This window comes from Vidua chalybeata, chromosome 5, assembly GCF_026979565.1.
Source record: "Vidua chalybeata isolate OUT-0048 chromosome 5, bVidCha1 merged haplotype, whole genome shotgun sequence".
NCBI classification, from domain to species: domain Eukaryota; kingdom Metazoa; phylum Chordata; class Aves; order Passeriformes; family Viduidae; genus Vidua; species Vidua chalybeata.
The window spans coordinates 24267232-24285579 of NC_071534.1; the positions used below are offsets into that span (position 1 = coordinate 24267232).

The window sequence follows — 18348 nt, forward strand, 5'->3', positions numbered from 1 at the left end:
TGACAGCTATGTTTTCTGATTTATGTTGCACAGGTAAAGAATATAAATCTACTTCTGGTGATTCTTGCACTAGCTATTCTTATCAAAGCCAGTAATTGCTTATTCTCCCTATTCTTCCCAAGATGATAAGAGCTGAGTTTAAATAACCTGATAACCTGAGTTTAAATAAATCATGAAACAAAAGCAGAATAAAGTTTATTTCACTGAATAGGTGTCATTTATCTTAAATTGTTCATGGTGAGAAAGGATTAGCTATGTAAACAGTCAATGAGAAGAGACCTACTTGGCTGCTGCAGGTTAAAGAGGGAAAGGAAGTAATTGAATGTCATGTTAGCAGACTCTTATTTCTCCTACAAAAGGGTACACTTGGAAGGAATAGCTACTCATATCTGTGATGCTCATTATAACATTGCTGGCCATTATTGGAGACTTCTGTTTGGCATCAGAAAGAGACGCTCATACACTTTATCTATAACAAGGTGTCAAATTCCAGCTAAGAGAATATATATATTTTTTTTTTCACACAAACATGTATGAATTAGCTGCCTAATTTAATACCTAATCCTTCATCATTAGCTTAATACATACATCTCAAAGGTATATGTACTGTGAGCAAACCCAAATATTTTTATCTAAGATATTAACAGTAATATCTTCAGCATAACTGATTTCCAGTTCTTGTATGCTTAGCCCATGTCACTGTTTCACATCCCTCTATATGCATTCATTTTCTGGCTGCTTCTGCAATTGGAGTTCAAAAACTCTTACCCACTTCTGGTCACACCAAAGGAATCAACCAAAGATACTCACAGTCTTTTAGGGAAATACATGTTATTTTCCCTGTTTTAATTCTGTTATTCCAGTACTCCAACACATTGTCCCACCACTGAGAAAACTGGCCTACTTTTATTAATTATTGCATCTGCCTATAAATCAGCTTGCTCTGTAAGTTTTACCAGGCATACAATTTTTAGAATATCTCGGATAGCTCTCATAAAAGACTCAGACACACCATCAAGTTGCTTGACAAATTATTGTACAACACATGATCTTTGCCAGTTCACTCTGCCAGAAACAACGGGAAATTACTGTGACTTAGATCAGTCTGCAATAATAAACAACTAAAACTGAGACTCATTTCTGCTCATGCTAGAGGCTAAGAAGACCCACTTAGATTTGCAATAGTTCAGCTGACAGAAGACATCATGTTAACACACCATAACTTGATTTGAAATCCAGGTTGATAGCATAGTAATGACTACAGTGAACCTTCAGCTGTGCACTGAGCATACAGGTCTAACATGTCTATTTGAAAGCCCTGCTTATTTTCATGTCTTCTGGAATATTTTGTGGGGGAGAAGATTTCATCCAAAGTCTTAAGCTAGAAACCAGAAACTAAACTAGTGACCTGGAGTGTCTTCTGAAGAGCAGAATAGTAAGATTGACAATATTAATCATGTATAGATACACATATAAGATCAGAAATGTACTGATGCCGTTTGGGTTTTGCCTTTTTTCTTTTAAATGTTCTCTGTATTCTTCACAACTATATTTATAACTCTGTCACCCATTGTATTAGTAGTTAGTTTTCCCAGTAATTTTCCATGGCCTTTCCTAAGCAGAAAGGCAGAACAAATTCCAGAGCTCCAAGCCCTGGGAGGTACAGAGCCCCAGTGCTATCTTGGTTCTTCCTGGGGACCAAGTCTTTGAGATACATTCTCATGGACAAAGTACAGCTAATGCTGAAGGGAGTTCTCCGGAGAAGGGGCTTGACCTGGGCGGGGAATTGCATCACCACTTGTCCTCCTAATTGGTGCTTTTATTCAATTATGTTAATTTTCTAAAACCTATAAATGTGTACTCATCCCTGTAGGGGTGGGCTTTTGTGGACATCTTTCTGTAACTGTCTTTGAAGGCCTTTGTTAAAGATCCTCTTTTATATTATCTCCTTGCCAAAATTACCTCAAGTTTCATTTCCAGACTGGGCAGAAAGGCAACAGTAGAGTGGCTATTTATTGACTGAAGCTCCCCAAAACATTTGCTGTCCTTCTCCCAGTCCCCTTTTCTCCAGATGTTCAATGCAAATCTTTATGTCAACAAATTTTGACTTGACAGTGGGTTAATGGTTGGACTCAAAGATCTTCTCCAACCTAAAAGATTCTATGATTATTGAATTTTATTATCTCTGGGACCTTTCTGCATAACAGTATGTGTAAAGAGTTCCCCATAATGCAGCATATCCCAAGCATGATCAAGAAGTTACTAGCACAATGTAAGCTAACAAACATAAAAAATGTATTGAAACATTTTAAAGTGAGAAATAGTTGTAAGTTTCAAGATCATTGTTTCCAGTTCAATTAATTTTGAATATTCTTTTACTAATTGGAGTGGATTCTAAAAGTATTAGAGCTCTTAAGTTCTGTTTGGCTAAAATTTCATGCAGTGGTACGTTAAATCTTTTCAGTGATCTCAGGATTAGCCTTAGCTTTCAAAGCTCATACAAAGGAAAGTTCTATAGTCCTTTCATCTGAGATGTTATTTTCTTTAGGATTATGAGATAATGCATCTGGAACAACATTCATTCATCCAGGTTTGTGGTTTAGTTGAAAGTCAGTCCAAATTCCTGTAATCGCAAGTGACATCTGGCTAAACATGCACTTGGGTCAAGTTTAGAACTCAGCCACTATAAAGGGCTGTGGTTAAGATAGCATGCTCAACTTGACACCTCCCAAAGAGTGGAATACACTCTCAGTCCACACCAACATAACAAGTTAAATTCACATTTTTAAAATTTTTTTTGTTTCTCGTAGCTCAACATTTTCTTTCAACAGCCTTCAAGACTTTTTTGTAAAAAAGATTTTCTGGCATTTGTATGGTGCTTCCTACAAGAATTTAGGCTTGTTGTGTAGGCTTAAAACCTACATGTGGTGTACCTGATGTCTCCTAGTGCCAATCAAATTATAAACCAGTATTTCAGAGTGCTAACCAGTAGGTCCAAAGGCAAGAAGCAAGCTACAAAATCTGAACAGGCAATTTATGAAATGTAAAAAAAACCCACTAGTTTGAAGGTAGAACACATAGCAGAATGTCTATAATTCAAAATCAACCAAAATTCAGCTGTACTTTGATCAAGTTGTAACAAAACTAGGGAGCTACTTATCTGCTTGCACCAGGTGTTTCAGATGAGACTTAGTGACAGGACTTAGCTTCTTTGATTCTCATTACCTGTTTTCTGTAGGAATGCATACTGACCTTCTGTCATAATTATTTTCATTGGTTCTGAATGAGAGACTGAATTTTATCCCATAGTTCCTTCAGGGCCTGAAACTGGTCAGTCTTGCTTACATTTTTAAGGGTTCAGAAAGAAAAATTACTCTTTCTGGATCAACAACACTGATAAATCTCTTTCTGCATCTTACATCACTGTAGAATGGGCAATTTCAGTCCTCTCATTTAGCAATACTAAATCTAACACTGTTCTGTTGAGTAAAGGCCATGAGAAAAGTTAAGTAGATGACTATATCTGTCCAAAACGTATCTGTCCACAATGTTAAACTTTAATTGAATACCTATTCATGTTATATGGCAGAAGTTACACCCATGGCATTCAATGATTGGACAGCCCTCATAGCAAAAAAAAAAAAAAAAAAAAAAAAAAAAAAAAAAAAAAAAATTGTTTAATTAGAAGCAAAGGTTTTTTAAGAAAAGTCTCTTGTATACCTCATTCCACCAGAAGTTCATTATTGCAAATCCTCAGTATGGTAGAGTGAGTAAACAGCAGTAAAAAGAAGAAATAATGCTAAAGGATGCAGACAATCCAAGAAAGTGCACATCAATAAAAGTCAAGAATAGCACATAACACAGGGGAATCAAAAAAACTTGTGGTGCACTGCAAATTATTCAGAAGGAGAAAAAAGGAAACGATAGGGCAAGAGAGAAGAGTGTCACAAACCCACTCTAGGAAGAGTAGAAAAGAAAATTAGATACATATTTTATTTAGATTTTGCTGGGGGGTAGGGGGATTGTAACATCTGATTCAACTTGAGTTTGGACAACTCCTAAGCTATTTCTCCACTTTTCTGCCTCTAAAAATCTGTTTTTCTTTTGAACACGTATATTTTTTATTCCTTGTATGCTCTCTACTGCTACTACTATTTTTTAAAGTGGCCCCTCTTTGTTATTGTATTTACAGCTCCATCCTACTCCTCCCCAGGGCACTTTTTTAACTGCCTCCTTTTCCCTTTGGCTCCAAACTGAAAGCAACACCTACACTGTTGATGGCTTGGTCATGGTCTCATAATTACCCCCAGCTGTTTGTCCAGGAGGCTTTCTTTCTGCAATTATAATTTGTTTGTACATTTTTCCATTGGTCAGACATGGAAAAGCCTGTAATCTGAAATAACTGCATAGTAATTCATGTATTAACCAGGTCATCTTCTGTTTACATATAATTTCCACTTAGCATTCTCTTGCTTTCTCAAAGATAAGCCTCAAGTTCAACACTTTTTTTCATTAAGCATTTCCTAAAGGTTTTTCTGGGATTTGGTCCAGCACCCATTAATAACAGCTTTCAGTATATTAATATTTGGTCATACTGCAAATAGAGTTTCACATGGAATAAAGACTGCCCAGCCAGTGTCATTGAGAATCACAACTTTTTCCCCCCCTAAACTGCTGTTCGAGTTCCTTGTATTGCTGGATGCAAACCAAACAGGTTTGTGAATGAAGCATTTCCAGAATTATATCTAATAGTCTTTGGAGTGATCCAGTCTACCATATGTAATGAATGGATAGAGTGATATAGAATACTTTAAACTGAAATTATACAGAAGTACACAACTTGAGTGAGTTAAAACTCTTCCCAGTAAAAGTCAGGAGTTTACACAGAGTTAAATACCAACCACCCAACATTAAGGCCATGAACACATTCTTTAGCTCAAATTCTCTATCTTTTCTTGTCAGTATGATTAAAGGCTCAGATTCAATGTAACTGATGTCTAAGGAACTCTAATTTTCCTTTGATAAACTGACAAAAAATAATTTCTTTACTCTTGATCCAAAGGGCACAATGTTACAATGGACTCCTTGTTTCACCAAAACGTGTGAAAATCTCTTCATATCTCCAGAGCCCTTTACTAGAAGCCACTACAATGCCCTGCCAGATACAGGGCTAGGGGCAGTGGATTAATCTGGAGCAATTAGCTATCAACACTTGGTAGTTTTTTCTGTGGTGGGAGAGAGGTATATGTATAATTTTCCATAAAGGTGACAGCAAATTAATAATTGATTCAGAGTCTAGGCGGAATAGAGAGAACATGAATTAAGCAGGAGAGCCCAAGGCCCTGCACATTAAGGATGTGTTCTCGTAACTGGTGTTGGGGGGAGTGTGAGGGAGTAGAGGAAGTGTTTGAATTTTGCGTTCTACTAATTGCACTGTTTTGCCTCAAAGTCCTGTCACAATTGTCTGGACAGACACACAGCCAGTCTTAAAATATTTTGTGCAGAGTAGGGCTATACTGCTGCTACCATTATAAGAGAATTACAGGATCTGAAGTCTATAGCAGAAGTGAAAAATTGAGTTTATAATATGCCAGTGCTATAATGTAGAACCACTTTTTTTACCCCTGTTCTGTATCTTCTCCATAAATGCATATATACTCCTGAAATGTTCATACCCACATTTTCTCTGGATGTGTAAATGGCACTTGCAACATCTGTATTTTAATTTGTTGCCTCTTATATTTTGTGCATTGCTCCATTTAAGAAGAAATATGACAGAAGTTGGGCTCAAAGGAATCCAACATGTCTGTACCATCACTGGAATGAAATGTCTCTTTCTCCTATCCCTTGTTCCCATTTTCATTCAAATTGGATGGAAGAAACAGTCCTAGTAGATTCAGCTTGTCAGCTATATTACTGGTAAAAATCTGTTTGGAAACCAGATTCCTCCACATGAAAATGTGTGTGTTAATTAGCCCCTTTTGTGTCAGCCTGCTTCTGAGCCAAGTCTGAAGAGTCATTTGAGGGCACCGAATGTCTGTTCTGAAGAGAGGCTTACGTGATTGAGAGTGTCATGACCACTTGAAAAACTTTCTTCAAGGATGAGAACTTTTCTGTTGGCAACATGTTATCAGGAACATCTAGTCCACACCATCAAGGATTTTTCTGTTTATTTTAAAAACATGCAGACACTACAACTCCCTTTGGTTCTAGTGATACAGGGAATTGAGGGCAGAAGAAAAAATGCTCAGAGAGATTGATCTAATGAACTAAATGCAATTTATCATGAATAAATGCCTGGATTTAAGTACCACAAGCTTACCTATCCACTCCTGCTCCATCTGCAATGATTTTAATCACAGACCAAAGCCAAGAAACACAGCTATGACTTATGGATTTCAGTCCCTATTAAGAAAACTGGCAAGGATAAACTGAGGGGTGTTGGTCAATCTATTACCAGCAGAAAGAGTAAAGCACAAGGGTATCTGCATGATGCGTGCCCATTTTTATTAAAAGCCTGTACTTATATACATTCTCTTTTTGGCTTTTGTGGCAAATAAGGACCAATGTTTTCCAAACCCTCCTGATTTCACTGGCTGATACAAGGTCCCAATCCTCCAGACTGAACTGGAGTGAACAAGGCAAAATGAACCAATTTCCTAACAAACCCAGCAAGTTTCTTCATTCCCTTCCCCCACACTGAGTCCATGTATTCCCTTTATCTTTCCCACAACTCTTCTCTCAAAGAAGCTCAAGGGTTATTTTTTCTCATAACCACCCTAAACTACGTTTCTGAGAGGACTTCCTTCCATTCTCAGCAATTTCAGAGGCTGCCAGAGGCTGCCCCTCTTCCCAGAAGTCACTCACAAAGTCAACAAGCAGTTTACCCTCTAACTGTTTTGATGTTGGCCTGCCTTCCAGCAATTCTCAGTTGGCACATAGTCTCCTGCAGACTATAATCAGCTTGGCACATGTTAAAACACCCATGCCAGGGCTATGGCCAGAACAAGTCAAGTCAACTGCTGTGCTGCAGTTACAGTTTGCCTTGTTACAGTTTCAGCAACATACTCAAGACCAGACTCTCTGACTGCCCACATTGTCTAGCACTTCACATCTCCTTTATGTGAAACTGAGAGCATTGCAGCTTTAATGTCAAGAAATAAACCTTAAGAGAATTTTCCTCCAGCATGCTCTGAATTCCTTACACAATTTAGATGATCTGCATTCCTGCCAGCCCACCCCAGTATTCCAAAACATCACGCCTAACACAGCACAGCCCATCCTGCCCTCATCTCATATCAGACTGCTTAACCCCTGTAGCTCTACGTAAGATATGTCCTTTCCAAAACCCTGCTGAACAGACCAAACTCACTGGCGGGCATTTTTTCCCTTTGGAGAGAAGGTGTGACCATGACACTGGGACAAACAAAAGGAAGTGGAGTACATCATTTCCTGGGAGGGGAAATTCAGTGAATCAGATATCCAGGTCTACAGTCATGAGGATGCAGTTAAAGTCAGTGGAACATCTCTCCTGTCTACATGGCCACTATGCAGGACATTCTGTTCACAGTCATATGCAGAAAATCTGATAAAAGATATTTTTTAATGGACAGACAGTGGAGAATACAATGGTCTGCATGACAGAGAAGGCTAGGGGCACTCACTCTTTGCCCATTGCTCTTTCACAAAAACATAAGGCTGTTAGGGGATGAATTTTTTTTTCTTAAATACTTTGGAAAAAAACAACCTTGTCACTGCATGACTGGTACTTCAATTCTCTGGTTTTCCCTGAACTGCAAAATTTGCTAACACATAAAAACATCAAAATACGGCAGCCTATCAAGGGCCTAAACATGTTATAGTGCTTCTAAAAAAAGTCAGTGCTTAATCTGACTGTGATTAATATGAGTAGTCTTTTTATATAGATTCTGTCTGTATTAGCAGAATTAATTTTATGCCTTTTGGGCAAGAGTGTTTTGTATTTAATAACAGAGAAAAAATGGCCTGTCTTTCAGATTTTACAATATTTTACAACTCCTTTATTGATGTAAGGCTAATAAAATCATCTTAAATTGTAAAACAGAAGTGGAATTGAGAAACAGAAGTGACTTTTACACTTGATTAAAAAAAAAAAAAAAAGGGTTCTGCTGTTTGCAAAGAGACTATTACTTTGGCCTAATGCCCAATATATGTTGGTACAAATGGCATATCTCCCTTACCTTGCAAGAGCAGTATCCACCAAGGTCAAGGTCTTCCCTGTATTTGTATCAACAGTGGCAATCCATGCTCTCCCCACAGGCATTTTGAAGAGCTGAGTGATCCTTACAGCACTCTCCACACTGCCAGTCCACCTGCTTCACAGGCAATGCCCTTGTTCTTTGACTAAATTGGAGGAAATCCCAGCAGATGTATGGCACCTGTTCCATGTAGCTAAATTCCTTGTAGTCACCTCATTGGGAAGGACAGGGGATACCGGCAAAGCAGGCCAAGAATGGCTAGCACCAGGGCAGAACAATACTGCTTTCCTTCTGGGCAGTAGGGTCAGCTCCTTTCTTGGAGCCTCCTGCTCCCTTCTTCACGCCTCTTCAATGCCATGACCAGTAGCACACAGTCAGAGAAAGGCCAATGGCAATGTTGAAGGGCAGCAATGAGAAGGCTCCTTTGTGAAAAGCAGGGTGACGGATCAGAGTGTTTATGGCATAGAGCAAAGAAAGGAGGAAGTATCCTTAAAAGAGCTGACTGCATGCCAAGGACATCCTGTGAATGTGAACAGCAAGGCTGAAAATCGTGTGGTCATCTCATGCAGTCACACGTTAATTGTGGTCTTGTGTACGTCCTCTGCCTCAGATGTCTTAATTGCAGGGATGCTCTGGAGCAATGCAGAGAAGAACACAACAGCAGGAATCTGGAACACATCGTGAACATCCTTCCTTCATTGTCCTAGTGCAGGAGAATTTCTGGGCCATCATACCTGTTCCTGTTTCATGCAGGAATGAAAAGCCCTAAAAGAAGGTATTTCTTGTAGTCTACTGTAATAACTAAAGATATTTTTGAGCTACTACTGCAGCATAGACTTACATGTATAATGTTTCCCCACCTCCAAATTTGCAGATTCTTTTCTTTCCTGAGGATATATTCTTTAAGATAAATGTTTATTTAACATTAGTAACAAGCCTGGACATGTCTATTTATTATAAGTCTAATAAAATGTACCCTTCTTATTGATGAAGCATTAAATGTCAAGTTTATCTTGGATGACCCTTTGAAATGTAAGCAACTAATAAATAAATGTGTCTTTTTTTGTTGATATAGGTCACTTAATAGTACAGTTTATCAAAAGTCAGTCATTTAATGGTATACTTGAATCTGTGTGTGGTTTGCTTTCTTTTTTCTCTTTTGATACTTCTGGTATTAGCTCAGTTTCAGAGTTCCTACAAATTTACTGTAAAAGATCTGTTTGACAATGACAGAAGAAGTTGCCAGCCATGCCAATTATAGTGATTTTGTGGTGTGGGACTTTAGGCCACTGGGAACTAAAGATCCATGCCAGAAAAAAAAAAAGCTTTTCTAGGCATCTGTGTTTCTTTCACAATTGTATTCACATATCCAGTTCAAGCTATGGCTCAGTAGTATGTTATCTAAAGAAAGAGATTAGGTTCACATTAGGACTTTTCTGACTACTTGATATTAAGCAGGGATATAGAAGAATTTTTTTTTTGTTTTGTTTTTGCCTAGAAAAGTAACATCTGGAACAAATAGAGTCTTTAACTGATTATCATTAACACAATTGTGTTGTGTTCTCAAAAAGCTATTAAAAAGTGTTAACACGGTTACATCATGAACTTCAGCTGGTTCTTATAACACACGATCAACTCATGCCAGACATATACACATATGGATATTTAAAATACAGTATTGTAAGACAAGATTCTGAGAACATTTCCATTAATATTAGGATTACTTACCAGTTCAAGCAGTTGTTTTGAGGACAGATTTCGCTACCCATATAACTCTGAATAGTATTTAAGCTCACATGTAAACATGTTAATAGTTCTATGGGTAGTAAGGAAGCCAGCAACTACTGTGAATGAAGAGAAAATAATTTTTTTCCTTTTTGTCGAACCATTCTGTCTCACCTGTTATTCAAACAATGCTTTTTAAAAAGTGGCACACATGACAAAAAAAAAAATCAAATATAGACTTCATTTTATTTGATTATGTCAGAATGTTAAAAATATCTCCCTGTATAAAGCCCAAGTGGAACATGACAGCTCTTTTCGCACTATGCACAGCTTGATGTTCCAGTGCAAGACAGGAAGGAGAATGAAAACCAGCCATCTGCAACTACAAGGATAATATGGGGGACCTAGTACCTGTCATTAACACCTGCTTTTGGCATGGATCTTTAGTTAATGCCTTCACACCTTTAGGGAGTATAAAAGTGTTGGTTAAGCCATTTGTTTTTAGGAGACAAACCTCCTTGACAGAGCTTCCCAGCTGTATCATGAGAACACCCTGATTAGTTTGTCACATACAGTAGTGAGATAGCCAAAGACCATGTGCTTGCTGAGCTGTGAAAGCATTCCATGTGTTTAGAATGAAGATTGCTCTAGACTCCTCAGCTCACCTGAGAGCCAAGAAAACCCAGTAGCACTTAGCACATACAAGTAATTTGTACACAGTGCTCCTGGATCACATTGAATTTTTTGATGTGCGAGGTCATTAAATGGTTGCCTCCAGGAAGACTGAGGCACATAAAAACTCAGGAGGCTATTTCTCAGGCAATCTTTAGTCAGTGAGTTTCCTGTGACTACATAAGGACAGTGAAATGGAGGACTTCTGAGTTCCCCAGCAGAGATGTGCATTCTGAGCCTCAAGTCAAGACCTGACCACATTGTGAGACCTTCCCTGCTGTGATATCCAAAAAAAAGGTGGTGACTGGGTTGTCTGCCCAGTGAAGTGTAGGTACAGCCCCCAAACTCAACACTGCTGGTAAGTCTGGCACTGAACAAAATACTGGTTTTCCAGACTTTGGGCACTACATGCCGTGTGCACCCACAGAGAAGCAATAATAATTTTACTATATAGTAATGAGATACCATTTTCATGGCAGGAGAAGTAAACTGTGAAGAAAAAAAGTGAGTTCCATGCTCAAAGACCAAGAAATTATATGCTTGCTATTCAGAAGGATGTTTTGCAAGCCTGGAAAGTGGTCTTGGAGATGCCAAATATGTGCTCATTCAGGTAGCCTTGAGTCCATACTTTTTGTCCTATTACCGAGCCACAGAGTATTTCCAAAAACATTCAATTTTCATTCAGGAAAAAGGCTGGACACACAGTGGAGGCTGATGAAAGGGTGCAGGTGCAACTGTATCTTATCATATCCTGCACTTTATTTTTCAACCATAAAATCCCATGATTTAATTCAGAGTGAAAGGGTTGTTATTTTTATGCAGTAACAATGTGATGGATTCTTATAATGGAAGAAATATTGGCAAAATATGCAAATGTTTTTCCAGTAATGAACTGAACAGTGTTTACATGTCTTGCAATATGACTAGAATCATATATAACTATCGCAACAAAAAGTAGACAAAAAAGCACATAGCATACTCTTTGTTTCCCTGTAAACAATGTTTCTGGAATTAGAGTAGAAGAAAATGATAAAATTTATCAGTAAATATTAGAATAAAAGAAACTTATTGCACCTATCAGAGTAATGTCATCTTCTGTAAAGTGTATCAAAAATATTTCTATAATTTTAAAAAATCAACTGATTCCAAGCCAATATGTTCCAATCTTGCTAGAGTCCACGGTTCAATTATTAGTACTGAATTTTAGGGCTTCTAATACTAGATAAAAATATTCCAAGCATACATGACACAAAGCTTCAAACAAAATTCAGTGTGCCTGTTAAAATTTGCTGGAGTTTGACAGGTTAATTCTGTACCTGCAGTCTTTATGCCAGCTCACATAACAATTGCCTTCACCCCTATACTGCAATGAAGAATGAAATACCATGTCGTCTTTCTGCAACCAGCACAAAACCACATCAGTGCTGAATTCTGCTCTGCCTTGTTAGCTGAAATGTGATCTTGTGTTCACAGCTGATCTGGCTCAGACTTGTGAATCTGAATGACCTCGTCCCATACAGATCCACTACAATGACTAAAGCCACATAAAAAAAAAAAAAAAAAAAAGGTCTGTTAAAATATGAATCATTCACCAAAAGACAGAAAAGTATAAAAAAATCCCAAATAAATACAAGCAAAATATAGGTAGATACTGTGCTTGCACATACGCTTTCTTTTATGTATAAAAGGAAAAAAAGGAATGGAAATAGAAACTTATAAAGAATGAGAAACTTCAAAATCAAATACTAAGCAAAGATTTTTGCTCCACTGATAAAATCTGCTACACAGCCTGCTAGGCTTTTAAAATTCCAGTGTCTTGAAACATTGATGATGTGTGATGATCTCAAAACTGCATCAATATTCAGTTCTTTACCATAATACTGATGCTCTTGTCCATAAAAAAGGTTTTCAAAAAGTAACATTTTTTTAAAGAAGCAATAATAATCTTTGATATAGAAAATATCCTATGTAACAAGAAAAAAAAAAGCAAGGAAAATAAGGATTTAGGAAAATGAAATATGAGAGCTGTAAAGTAGACATAGAAACAGGAAAGGCCTGTTTAAACAGATAACACAGAATACAAAATAAATGTGCTCTCCTTCTCTTCATCTTTTGTGAGGAAAGCTAAAATTCCAAACAATGAAAGAAAAATAGCTTAAGATTTATTTCTCTTCATCATTTAAACTTCTAGCTCATGATACTCCTCACAGGATTTGACCTTCTTTAACAAAGTTAAAACACGTGTTCTTACTTTCTTCTTTCTTTTTCATATAACAAAACCTTTATATTAATGATTCTTTGCTTTGTTGGCTTTTTTTTTTAAATCTAAAATTCTACATAACACTGAAGGAAAAGAGGTTGAACTATCACAGAAAGAATGCATAGGATTCAAAATGATCTTGCCAATCTTAAAGGGTAGTTACCACCTACTAGCACCAAAAGAAGTCCAGTTAGCACTGCAGGTGCTCATTACCACTGAAAAACACCCCAGACAGTAACCTTGCCAGAAAGGGTTTTTTTTTTCTGCACAGGGGCAAGGTTCAACTCATAGGCAGGTTCAGAGACTCGAAAAAATGTCATGCTCATGAGTCTGTATGTAAAACCAGGATGTTATTCTAAAAACCAGTCATGTCCATATTTAGACTAAGGATTAGTTAATAAATTGTTCCCTTACATCCTAAGTAATACGTAAGCTAGGCACTGGTGTCTGCCACTTCTTGAGATGCAGTTCCCTTTCCAGTTACATTTCACTGTTTTTAGAGATGCTACTCCTCTTTTACTTAAGTTCAAATAACAGCCTTGCTTTTTTAAGCAGCATAGTAATGAAGCATAAACTTTTATCCTACCTGGTTGTATTGTACAACAATCATTCCAGAAAAAGTTTTGTGAAGAAGGGCTTTGACAAGAACACTTGTGAATGGTGTCATACAAAAAAAAAAAGAAAATAAGTAAAAGGAAGCATCTGTTGGGAATTCTTCCAGCTGTGCTTAACACATTTGGAAGATGACAGAGACATAATATGTGCAAGGTTAACACAGTAGCTTGTCACTTCCTATAAACATACAGAAGTGTTCTTTCAGCCATGATAACGTTTTCCAAAAAAATACATAATATGGCTTGCTCTGCTTTCCCTCTATGAGTCTCAAAGTACCTAAAGTAACTGTTATTCCTATCTCACAGAGAAAAACATGGAACTAGTTGGACAAACTCTTCAAGTGGCTCAAAGGTAGAATTCAAAGGTAGAAATTATGATAAGAGCCAAGTTCAATGTAACCATATTTAAGATCTGTTAGAGATCAAAGGTGCGTTCTTGTTTTAATTCATTTACATACATGATGCCCTGAAGCCCAGAACCAGAAGTTTGCAAAATTGGTCTCAATGGCCTAAGCTGCCACTGCCTTTCAGAAAACCAAAAACCACATCCAATGGCAAAATAACATTATCAAAGCAAAGCAGATAAAAATAAAGGGTGTAAAATACATCAAGCTTACTAAGCAGATATTGCTCAGAACCACAAAGTCCATGCACAAGTTAAGATCATTCTGCTCTAGTTCAATGTACTTCATATTTTAGGATGAAAATAGGGAAAAGAAATCAGAATTCGTCACTTGATCAGTCAATTCTGTTCAAAATGGCAGTGAAGTCTATTACAGAGAAGCACTCATGCATCAGAGTGAATATAGCTTTTATTTGGAGCATCTTTGTCCTTCTGTGGGCTCTCTTTGGTACTTAAATTATTCAGTAGTTTCTTGATGAAAGCATAGTTGACCAAAATCTAAGAGTCAGAATTAGATTAGGTTGTTTATGGGTCTGGGTTAATTTTTTTTCATTAGCTTTTAATGTTTTGTTCAAAATAAATCAGAGTATCACTATATCAATAAGCCAAACTAGAGGTGACTGATTTATCTGTAACTTCTATTTGAAGAAAATATACAGAAAAATGTCAGTGACAGAGCTCAGTATTTGAACGCGCAGAACATATTGGCTTCAGTCCAAAAAACACTGTACAAATTAATGGGATAAGCCCCTTCTGAGTAGTAAATCATGAGAGTGAAGAGAAATGAACCCAGAAGAAATAGTTGTAAGACATAAAATAAGCACCAGATTAATTGCAAATTAAATAAATTTTAAATGGTCAAAGTAGATGTTCTTTTTTTTGTATGGAGACATCTTATTTCATCTCCAAATAGAGTTTGCTTTTAAGTAGAATAAGGAGTAGTTTCTGAACTGTCTAACTCATGCAAGTACTCTTCAGGCCAAGATAAAATAGATGGGCATTTTTGTCATTTTCTTAGAGTGTTTGCTTTGTATGGACATACACAACCTGCTTGTAATAAAATTTACAATATTCAGTTCTCTTTACAGTTTTTCCTAAGTCAGCAATTAAAAAAAAATCACACATAGTCATTGGCATTCATGTGTCTTACAGAAAAAGCAAAATACCATTAAACATATGTGCTAGACTCTATTTTATAAAAATCTATGAGCACAGATTTAGCCTTGATGCTAATGATGACTCTGGAAAAAATTAATATGTCTGTACATTCCATCTAAATGTGGAAGAAACAGTCTAGGAAATTAAGGGACTACCTAAGGTTATGCATTCTTCTTTCTGTGACAGAGGCACTTAAATGAATCATAGAAAACACCCTTCATACATTGTATGTTAATGGTTACCCATCCCAATTCCCACTTATTTTGCCTTCTTTCTATGAATGAAAGGATAGAGCTTATGCAGTCATATCTCCTAAATTTCTCTCTTTCCTAATTCTGACTTTTTGCTGCTTTTAGGAATAAGAAAGTAAGCAACTTTTTTGAGCAAAGATGACCTATTCAGTACTTAATATTGGGAAAGTGAGAGCAAGACTACAAACAGCTAAAACTGGGAATTTCCAGTTTAATGGAAAATTCTGGTATTTTGATTATTCCAAATCAGAACGAACTATTTCAAAATTTCCCACAAAGTAAAAATTTTAAAAGAAAATGCTTTCAAAAATGTTGAAACACATTTTGTTTGAGCTTTTTTAGTTTTATTTAATATTAATTTTCATATTTTGTTTTTTTGTTTTACAGTCATAACTACAGTTCATCTCATGACACAATTAATGTGTAACTTCCATGATATAGTATAATTTTTTAAATTTTAATTGTTCAAATTTTGAACAATTATATCTAATAGTTGATGTATATTTCATTTGAGTAGGAAAATAAGATCAATATTTGGCTTTCTATTACTCTCAGCATGTTTGTTTCAGAAACCAAAGAAAACCCCATGTTAATATAAAAATATCAAAACAGTACCTACTTTAATTAATGCTATACATTAAAATTTGGAAGTAATTTTGTCTTAATCATCACAAAATTTTCACCATACACCATCAGTTTACAAGTCCATGGATTAATTTTGAGCTGTTACTAATATCATTTTTTTTACCACTGCTGCCTAGAAGCCATAATTCTGGACTTTCTCAGACATCCAACATGCTCTTGAAACACTCATGTTTTTCTTGATCAGCAAATACAAAGGATTTTAATTTATGTGGCCCTCTCTAAAACTTAATCATGAAGCTTGCACTCTCCTTGTTTTGCTCTAATGGTACTGTTTTTTATGGCACTGCTTTCTCCTTAGTATCTCTTCAATAATGACAAAGCAATGACAGCTCAGTCTGCATGCCCTAGTCCTTCCCATCAAACTTGTTACTTGTATTTCAGCTAGTGATGATGCTGCTTAGGTCACCATTATAAAAGGCGTTTGAGGCTTTTTTTTTAAAAAAAAAAAAAGTTCTTTAACTCAAATCAGTTAGCAAAATGATTTTTTTTTACTTCCCAACTTTTAATTTGATGAAAGGAATTTTCCACCATATACTTGACTAGTCACTAACTTCAACACAATTCCATATTAATAAAATACTCTCCTTCATCTCTTCCTGCAAAGACAAACTTGTCTCGGCTATTTTATATAATGAAGAACAGCTGTTTGCCAGCCACTGTGTTTATTGCCTTCTTCCATCCTCTCCTAAACCATGCTCTATCACCTTCTCAGTGATATCTGTTATAGCGGTGATATCTGTTACAATGGTTCTGTCTATTAGAGTGGTTCTGTCTTGGTTTTGTATTGGAAAACTTGTAATCCCAGTGTAAAAAAACCAAACAACAGCTACAAATAATTGCATTTGGTAAGAGTGATCTAACAGAGAAGAATGCAAAACAAAGACACAGTGGTTCAGGTGTTTTTAGGCATTGTGGCAATGTTCCTACCTCTTAAGAAAGGATTTAAGTAGGGACAATATATTAATTAGGATGATTGTGTATTTGTGTATTTGCTATCTTCTGTAAAACAGACTTGTCCCTGGAAAAACTGACACATGAGATCTATACCTTTAGAGCATATTAGTGAAATCATTGGAGTATTAAAGTAGAAAAGATGAGGGTCAGGGCACATAAATACCTGATTTTATCTCTCAGACATTTAATATATCTTTGTGGCTACTATAATACTGAAGGTTATACTTAAGAAGCCAAACAAGGATATATATGCTATTACCTTTTAATGTAGAATAGCTACACAGTTTCCAATTAGAAACTTTTGTAAATACTTTGAAAGCTGCCATAAACACTGCAGTTTACAGATGCATTTTATTTAAGGGAACATTTACAACCAAGTAAGTGTGCAGTCATGCAGTACTTTATTCTAAGTAGTTTAAAAAGTTACTATATTTAACAAGGGAGAAATGAACCGATCTCCAATAGTTAACTGACTGCTATACTGACTAGAATACTATCACCAGCATATAAACTATATTTTAGGAAACTAGTGATCCCCAGATCAGTGTGATCTAAGGGATGTTTAATTTTCTGTTAAAAAAAAAAATGGAATAACTTCTTTGTGAAGAAAAGCACAGCACTAAGTCTAAAAATTCCTAATGGAAACCTTCCTTGAATCTCTTCTGTTTTCCTGCCTTTTCACAACAGCACTTTGAAACAAGAACCAAAAGAAAGTGAAGTGCGACAGAACCTTAGGCTGGTCAGGTGTGTTGAGAATGGCTCTGTGAAAGGAACCAGCATTAGCAGTTGTTTAGAGACACTGTGATTCTCTGATTGCCCTGACAGCCCAAAGCTGAATCTTTTGCTGCTTGCTGCTCTCATGACCAAGAGAGGCTTGCTGAAACCTAGGGAAAAGCAAGCAGTGAGGAGTGAGGAGAGCATTTGAAGCCCAGGCAGCAGGGAGGTTATGAAGGAGTATATTCCTTCTCTTATTTAGGAAGATAAAGGCAGGAGAGTGTGCACCCATCAGTAGTACAGCAAAAGGAAAAAAAAAAAAGAAAAAAAAGGTAAAAATTATCAGAGCTTTCTAATTTGTCTTCCCACATTTTTCTCTGAGGCTAGTGGAGTAAGTGATACATGTCCTGCGAGTTGCAGCAGGCTTCATCAAGGTATGTGCAGAATGGTGCCACCATTCAGAGACCTCTGAAATGCAGAGCGGAGAATAAAACAGAGCAGAACATTAAAACACAGCACCTGCGCTACAAATGTGTATCAGAATACTTGAAATATTAGTATTATCTGAACTAAGCAAACTCACCTCAAAGCCCCCTGTGCTTCTGCCATTATGGCACATTAGAAGAAATCCCTCCCAAAGATGAATCAGCTTAGCTAACCATACACTGTTTAAAACTGCACAGAACAGAGTATTAGCCAATCACAGAGGATACAA

General features: G+C 36.6%; 1 long non-coding RNA gene across 4 annotated transcripts in view; it reads right to left on the minus strand.

Annotated features, from left to right (window-relative positions):
- LOC128787862 (uncharacterized) overlaps positions 1-18348 on the minus strand; it is a 108033-nt gene that overhangs the window by 33010 nt on the left and 56675 nt on the right. For all 4 annotated transcript variants that reach the window (XR_008430877.1, XR_008430876.1, XR_008430878.1 and 1 more), the window contains one exon: positions 8220-8869. This is a non-coding gene — a long non-coding RNA (uncharacterized LOC128787862). The remainder of the gene's footprint in view (positions 1-8219; positions 8870-18348) is intronic.